Source organism: Rattus rattus, chromosome X (assembly GCF_011064425.1).
Source record: "Rattus rattus isolate New Zealand chromosome X, Rrattus_CSIRO_v1, whole genome shotgun sequence".
In the NCBI taxonomy this organism is placed as follows: Eukaryota; Metazoa; Chordata; class Mammalia; order Rodentia; family Muridae; genus Rattus; species Rattus rattus.
The window spans coordinates 70859914-70868781 of NC_046172.1; positions in this window are offsets into that span (position 1 = coordinate 70859914).

Below are 8868 nucleotides of genomic sequence, written 5' to 3' on the forward strand. Positions count from 1 at the left end.
AAGAAAAACATGATGTTTCTTAATATTGATATCATTAATTTTCAATGTGTGAAAATTATTTTGTAATCAGTTACAGAGATTGTTCTTCCTTTTCCTCAGAGTGTTAGTCAAGACTCATTGCTCTGGATCAGAGCTAAATATTTCATTGATACTATTACCTAAATATGTTCATTTGATACTAAAACCATAAGTCACATAGAGGTAATACAAATTTGTCATTAACCTTTTAAAAATAATATCAAGGAAAAAAAGTTAATTTTGTACATCAGATTTAAATTTCTATATATGAAGGACTTTAAGTATGAAGAAGGCAAGTTCATACTTATACATCTATTTATTTATAGTGGAAGCTAGTTGATATATTTCACCTAAAGGATCTAAGGATACGAGGAATTTATGAGGAGGACGAGTAACTTTCATAAACAAATACGCACGAACTGAGTTGGGGTATTAAATTTTGTTCATTTGTATATAGAAATATATATATATTGTCTAAACATATCAGCCTTTGCATACAAGACACTAAATAATTAATTAGAAATTTTTAAAAAGACAAACTACTCTCAATCTGAATAATCCAAATTGATTTATGAAAGTAAAAAAAACAGTCTTTGTATCTAAAATAAATATATTTTTAGTACTTTCAAAAGGATAAAAACCACACAATTTAATAGGATAATATTTAATATATATATTTATTGTATAATTGTGCAATTTTCAAATAAGTATGATATAAACTACATATCCATTATATTACTTATTCATCATAGAAAACTCTCAAAAGTCATTTCTTGAACAGATATACAAAAGAAATCAATATATTGCATTTCCCTCAATACCGATAGAGCAACCAAACCTTTACTACTTGACTATAGTTCATTATTCATTGACCAACTATTATCTTCACATTCTTCCTCATTTTTTACTAGCTTCTGAAAACCACCATTCCATTTAAATTTGAAACACCAATCAACTTAGAATTCCATATATACATGAGATTATGACCTTCCTTATCTTTCTGTCCTATATCTATTTTAGTTAACATGATTAACTACTCTCATTCATGTCATGAATACAGATTCTTACAGCCTAATAAGTGTTACTTGTTTTAAAGTTTCTTCATGCATTCAAAGTTTCAAACATCAGATACTCAAATAATGCAATTGATAGAGATAGTATTCACATTCTTAAGCATTATAATTTTATTTCATTTTCTAGCTAGAGTAGTTTATATCCTTATTTTTTGAAGAATCTTTTGTATCATTTCATATCAGTAATGTACATTTCCAACCATTATTAAGGTTCTTAATTTTCTATCATATCATCCTAGCATTTCAGATTTAGTAATTTTGAATATACCCTATTTTTAAAAAGGTGATGACTCTATCTTGTAGTATTCCCTGAATTTCTTAAAAGATTACTCAATTTTAAACCATTTCATATACTTTTAGCATTATTCTTCTTACCATATCTACTTAGTACTCAGTATTTTTTTTTTGTGTTTAGTTTTTAAATTTGGCCTCATAGTTGTTTCCCACAAATTATAGATATTATCCTTATTACCATACATAGAACAAATATTTTCCCCCTGTGTTATTAGTGGCTATTTTATTTTAATTTATTTGGTGCTCTTGCTAGGATATTCATTGCAACCTACGGTCCTTTTCGGTCCAGGGTCCAGTCCATGTATAGTCTTTGGGTAGTGGCTTAGTCCTGGAGCTCTGGTTGGTTGGCATTGCTGTACATATGGGGTCTCGAGCTCCTTCAAGCTCTTCCAGTTCTTTCTCTGATTCCTCACATTTGATCATCCGTCTTGAGTTTCATTTGTTCTAGGCATCTAGGGTAATTCAAGCATTTGGGCTAATAGCCACTTATCAATGAGTACATACCATGTATGTCTTTCTGTGATTGGTTAGCTCACTCAGGATGATATTTTCCAGTTCAACCATTTGCCTACAAATTTCATAAAAAGTCATTGTTTTTGATAGCTGAGTAATATTCCATTGTGTAGATGTACCACATTTTCTGTATCCATTCCTCTGTTGAAGGGCATCTGGGTTCTTTCCAGCTTCTGGCTATTATAAATAAGGCTGCGATGAACATAGTGGAGCACGTGTCTTTTTTTATTTGTTGGAGCATCTTTTGGGTATATGCCCAGGAGAGGTATAGCTGGATCCTCAGGCAGTGCAATGTCTAATTTTTGAGGAACCCCCAGACTGATTTCCAGAATGGTTGTATCACTCTGCAATCCCACCAACAATGGAGGTGTTCCCTTTCTCCACATCCTCGCCAGCATTTGCTGTCACCTGAGTTTTGATCTTAGCCATTCTCACTGGTGTGAGGTGAAATCTCAGGGTTGTTTTTGATTTATTTCCCTTATGACTAAAGATGTTGAACATTTCTTTGGTGTTTCTCAGCCATTCGGCATTCCTCAGCTGTGAATTCTTTGTTTTTGCTCTGAACCCCATTTTTTAATAGGGTTATTTGTCTCCCTGCTGTCTAACTTCTTGAGTTCTTTGTATATTTTGGATATAAGGCCTCTATCTGTTGTAGGATTGGTAAAGATCTTTTCCCAATCTGTTGGTTGCCGTATTGTCCTAACCACAGTGTCCTTTGCCTTACAGAAGCTTTGCAGTTTTATGAGATCCCATTTGTCGATTCTTGATCTTAGAGCATAAGCCATTGGTGTTTTGTTCAGGAAATTTTTTCCAGTGCCCATGTTTCAAATGCTTCCCTAGTTTTTCTTCTATTAGTTTGAGTGTATCTGGTTTGATGTGGAGGTCCTTGATCCACTTGGACTTAAGCTTTGTACAGGGTGATAAGCATGGATCGATCTGCATTCTTCTACATGTTGACCTCCAGTTGAACCAGCACCATTTGCTGAAAATGCTATCTTTTTCCATTGGATGGTTTTGGCTCCTTTGTCAAAAATCAAGTGCCCATAGGTGTGTGGGTTCATTTCTGGGTCTTCAATTCTGTTCCATTGGTCTATCTGTCTGTCTCTGTACCAATACCATGCAGTTTTATCACTATTGCTCTGTAATACTGCTTGATTCTGGGATAGTGATTCCCCCTGAAGTCCTTTTATTGTTGAGGATAGTTTTAGCTATCCTGGGTTTTTTGTTATTCCAGATGAATTTGCAAATTGTTCTGTCTAACTCTTTGAAGAATTGGATTGGTATTTTGATGGGGATTGCGTTGAATCTGTAGATCGCTTTTGGTAGAATGGCCATTTTTACTGTTTTAATCCTGCCAATCCATGAGCATGGGAGATCTTTCCATCTTCTGAGGTCTTCTTCAATTTCTTTCTTCAGAGTCTTGAAGTTCTTATTGTACAGATCTTTTACTTGCTTGGTTTAAGTCACACCGAGGTATTTTATATTATTTGGATCTATTATGAAGGTGTCATTTCCTAATTTCTTTCTCGGCCTGTTTCTCTTTTGTGTAGAGGAAGGCTACTGATTTATTTGAGTTAATTTTATACCCAGCCACTTTGCTGAAGTTGTTTATCAGCTTTAGTAGTTCTCTGGTGGAACTTTTGGGATCACTTAAATATACTATCATATCATCTGCAAATAGTGATATTTTGACTTCTTCTTTTCGATCTGTATCCCTTGACCTCCTTTTGTTGTCTGATTGCTCTGGCTAGAACTTCAAGAACTATATTGAATAAGTAGGGAGAGAGTGGGCAGCCTTGTCTAGTCCCTGATTTTAGTGGGATTGCTTCAAGTTTCTCTCCATTTAGTTTAATGTTAGCAACTGGTTTTGCTGTATATAGCTTTACTATGTTTAGGTATGGGCCTTGAATTCCTATTCTTTCAGGACTTTTTATCATGAAGGGGTGTTGAATTTTGTCAAATGCTTTCTCAGCATCTAATGAAATGATCATGTGGTTTTGTTCTTTCAGTTTGTTTATATAATGGATCCGTTGATGGTTTTCGTATATTAAACCATCCCTGCATGCCTGGGATGAAGCCTACTTGATCATGGTGGATGATTGTTTTGATGTGCTCTTGGATTCGGTTTGCCAGAATTTTGTTGAGTATTTTTGCATCGATATTCATAAGGGAAATTGGTCTGAAGTTCTCTTTCTTTGTTGGGTCTTTGTGTGGTTTAGGTATAAGAGTAATTGTGGCTTCATAGAAGGAATTCGGTAGTGCTCCATCTGTTTCAATTTTGTGGAATAGTTTGGATAATATTGGTATGAGGTCTTCTATGAAGGTCTGATAGAATTCTGCACTAAACCCGTCTGGACCTGGGCTCTTTTTGGTTGGGAGACCTTTAATGACTTCTTCTATTTCCTTAGGAGTTATGGGGTTGTTTAACTGGTTTATCTGTTCCTGATTTAACTTGGTACCTGGTATCTGTCTAGGAAATTGTCCATTTCCTGCAGATTTTCAAGTTTTGTTGAATATAGGCTTTTATAGTAAGATCTGATGATTTTTTGAATTTCCTCTGAATCTGTAGTTATGTCTCCTTTTCATTTCTGATTTTGTTAATTTGGACACACTCTCTGTGTCCTCTCGTTAATCTGGCTAAGGTTTATCTATCTTGTTGATTTTCTCAAAGAACCAACTTTTGGTTCTGTTGATTCTTTCTATGGTCCTTTTTGTTTCTACTTGGTTGATTTCAGCTCTGAGTTTGATTATTTCCTGCCTTCTACTCCTCCTGGGTGTATTTGCTTCTTTTTGTTCTAGAGCTTTTAGGTGTGCTGTCAAGCTGCTGACATATGCTCTTTCCTGTTTCTTTCTGCAGGCACTCAGCGCTATGAGTTTTCCTCTTAGCACAGCTTTCATTGTGTCCCATAAGTTTGGGTATGTTGTACCTTCATTTTCATTAAATTCTAAAAAGTTTTTAATTTCTTTCTTTATTTCTTCCTTGACCAGGTTATCATTGAGTAGAGCATTGTTCAATTTCCACGTATATGTGGGCATTCTTCCCTTATTGTTATTGAAGACCAGTTTTAGGCGTGGTGGTCCGATAGCTTGCGCATGGGATTATTTCTATCTTTCTGTACCTGTTGAGGCCCGTTTTTTTGACCAATTATATGGTCAATTTTGGAGAAAGTACCATGAGGAGCTGAGAAGAAGGTATATCCTTTTGCTTTAGGATAGAATGTTCTATAAATATCCGTTAAGTCCATTTGGCTCATGACTTCTCTTAGTCTGTCTACGTCTCTGTTTAATTTCTGTTTCCATGATCTGTCCATTGATGAGAGTGGGGTGTTGAAATCTCCTACTATTATTGTGTGAGGTGCAATGTGTGTTTTGAGCTTTAGTAAGGTTTCTTTTACGTATGTAGGTGCCCTTGTATTTGGGGCATAGATATTTAGGATTGAGAGTTCATCTTGGTGGATTTTTCCTTTGATGAATATGAAGTGTCCTTCCTTATCTTTTTTGATGACTTTTAGTTGAAAATTGATTCTATCTGATATTAGAATGGCTACTCAGCTTGCTTCTTCTGACCATTTGCTTGGAAAGTTGTTTTCCAGCCTTTCACTCTGAGGTAGTGTCTGTCTTTGTCTCTGAGGTGTGTTTCCTGTAGGCAGCAGAATGCAGGGTCCTCGTTCGTATCCAGTTTGTTAATCTATGTCTTTTTTTATTGGGGAGTTGAGGCCATTGATGTTGAGAGATATTAAGGAATAGTGATTATTGCTTCCTGTTGTATTCATATTTGGATGTGAGGTTATGTTTGTGTGCTTTTCTTCTCTTTGTTTTGTTGCCAAGGCGATTAGTTTCTTGCTTCTTCTAGGGTATAGCTTGCCTCCTTATGTTGGGCTTTACCATTTATTATCCTTTGTAGTGCTGGATTTGTAGAAAGATATTGTGTAAATTTGGTTTTCATCATGGAATATCTTGGTTTCTCCATCTATGTTGATTGAGGTTTTGCAGGATACAGTAACCTGGGCTGGCATTTGTGTTCTCTTAGGGTCTGTATGACATCAGTCCAGGATCTTCTGGCCTTCATAGTTTCTGGCGAAAAGTCTGGTGTGATTCTGATAGGTCTGCCTTTATATGTTACTTGACCTTTTTCCCTTACTGCTTTTAATATTCTTTCTTTATTTTGTGCGTTTGGTGTTTTGACTATTATGTGACGGAGGTGTTTCTTTTCTGGTCCAATCTATTTGGAGTTCTGTAGGCTTCTTGTATGCCTATGGGTATCTCTTTTTTTTTTTAGGTTAGGGAAGTTTTCTTCTATGATTTTGTTGAAGATATTTACTGGTCCTTTGAGCTGGGAGTCTTCACTCTCTTCTATACCTATTATCCTTAGGTTTGATCTTCTCATTGAGTCCTGGTTTCCTGTATTTTTGGACCAGTAGCTTTTCCTTTACTTTACATTATCTTTGACAGTTGAGTCAATGATTTCTATGGAATCTTCTGCTCCTGAGATTCTCTCTTCCATCTCTTGTATTCTGTTGGTGAAGCTTGTATCTACAGCTCCTTGTCTCTTCTTTTGGTTTTCTATATCAGGGTTGTTTCCATGTGTTCTTTCTTGATTGCTTCTATTTCCATTTTAATTCCTTCAACTGTTTGATTGTGTTTTCCTGGAATTCTTTCAGGGATTTTGTGACTCCTCTCTATGGGCTTCTACTTGTTTATTTATGTTTTCCTGGAATTCTTTTTAGGGATTTTTGTGACTCCTCTCTATGGGCTTCTACTTGTTTATTTATATTTTCCTGGAATTCTTTTAGGAATTTTTGCGATTCCTCTCTGTAGGCTTCTACTTGTTTGTTTATGTTTTCCTGTGTTTCTCTAAGGGAGTTCTTCATGTCTTTCTTGAAGTCCTCCAACATCATGATCAAATATGATTTTGAAACTAGATCTTGCTTTTCTGGTGTGTTTGGATATTCCGTGTTTGCTTTGGTGGGAGAATTGGGCTCCGATGATGCCATGTAGTCTTGGTTTCTGTTGCTTGGGTTCCTGCGCTTGCCTCTTGCCATCAGATTATCTCTAGTGTTACTTTGTTCTGCTATTTCTGACAGTGGCTAGACTGTCTTATAAGCCTGTGTTTCAGGAGTGCTGTAGACCTGTTTTCCTGTTTTCTTTCAGCCAGTTATGGGGACAGAGTGTTCTGCTTTTGGGCGTGTAGTTTTTCTTCTCAACAGGTCTTCAGCTGTTCCTGTGAGCCTGTGTCTTGAGTTCACCAGGCAAGTCGTTTGTAGCAGAAAAGTTTGTCTTACCTGTGGTCCCCAGGCTCAAGTTTGCTCGCAGGGTGTTGCCTATGAGCTCTCGGCGGCCTCAGCAACCAGGAAGACCTGCGCCGCCCTTTCCGGGAGGTTCCGTGCACCAGGGTTCCAGATAGCTTTTGTTTTCCTCTGGGGTCAGTACTGTGTGCAGCGTGCAGTCTCGTCTGGTTTCCCAGGCGTGTCCGCCTCTCTGAAGGTTTAGCTCTCCCTCCCACGGGATTTGGGTGCAGAGAACTGTTTATCCGGTCGGTCCCTTCAGGTGCGGTGTCTCAGACGCAGTGGATCTGCTGCTCCTGGGCCCTCCTCTCACAGGGTACCCAGGGCCGTATACAGTTTCCTCCTGGCCAGGGATGTGGGCAGGGGTGGGCAGCGTTGTGGTCTCCTCCCTCTGCTGCCTCAGGAATTTTTATGGTACATTTACTTTTTAAAATTTAATAACCTATTGACTGTGCTGCTCATCTACTTCTTGATGTGAGGCCATCTACTAGAATATAAATGACCCACAAGGAAACAGTCTTATAGAAAAAAATGGATTGCCAAGTCCAGTCTCAATATGAGGGTTTTTTCCTTGACATATTGTATCTTGTTTTCTTGTGTTTAGCTTTTGTCTCTTAGAGACCTACTATTTTCTGAAGGGAAATCGGAGGGGTGTAGATATGGGTGACAGGAGAGGTGGCAGCAAGGGGAGATAGGAGGAATGGAGGAAGGGGTATCGGTGGTCAGCATGTATTATTTGAAGATATCTGTGCTTTCGATTAAAAAAGGATGAATAATGACTCATCCTCACCCAAAAAGTCACTTGATACCAGTATTACATTTTAATTATCCACTTATCAATTGATGGGCATCCAAGTTGTTACTGTGCCTTAAATAATGTAATTAGAGCAGCTGTGAACAGGAATGAGCATGTCACTTTGTAATAAGAAATACATTCCTTTGACTATCCAGAAGTGATAATTTTGGTCCATGTGGTTTATCTATTTCTATTTTTCTGAGAAATTGGTATACCTATTTTCACAATGACTACAGAAATATGTTCACCATCTAGAATGGCTTGAGTGTTTCTTGTTCGCCACATCCTTGACAATTTTGTTTTCTTTTGATTTCTTAACATTTGCCATATTGACTGGGATAAGCTGCAATTTTCATGGAGTTTTAATTTACAATTCTTTGTAAAAGCTGAGCATAGCTAACATTTAGTTTTGATTATAATACAATTGCATCCTTTTCTCACTCCTTTCTCCTCCACCCCTCCAACGCACTGATTTTTGGTCCTTTTGAATTCATGGCCTCTTTTTTCATTAACTGTTGTTATATGCACCTAAATATGTCCTGCTCATCCATAAAATGTTACTTGTATGCATGTTTTCATGGTTCATATTGGGCACTGGATAACAGATAATGATGGATTTCCTAAATAGTTCTCCCTATTCTAGAAGTTTAAAGATTTCAGGTCTAGTTCTGAGACCCTTAGTCCATTAGAAATCCATTCGTTTGAAGAATGATAAGAAATGATACTTTCATTATTATTGAAAGATCATTTGATTATTCAAAATATGGAACTAGCCAGTTTTCCCAGTATCATTTGATAAAGTCGCTGTCTTTTCTCTAGTACAGATTTTAGAATCGACACTAGATATTAGTGTCACAATTCAGGTGTCTATGGTTATATGAAATTATAG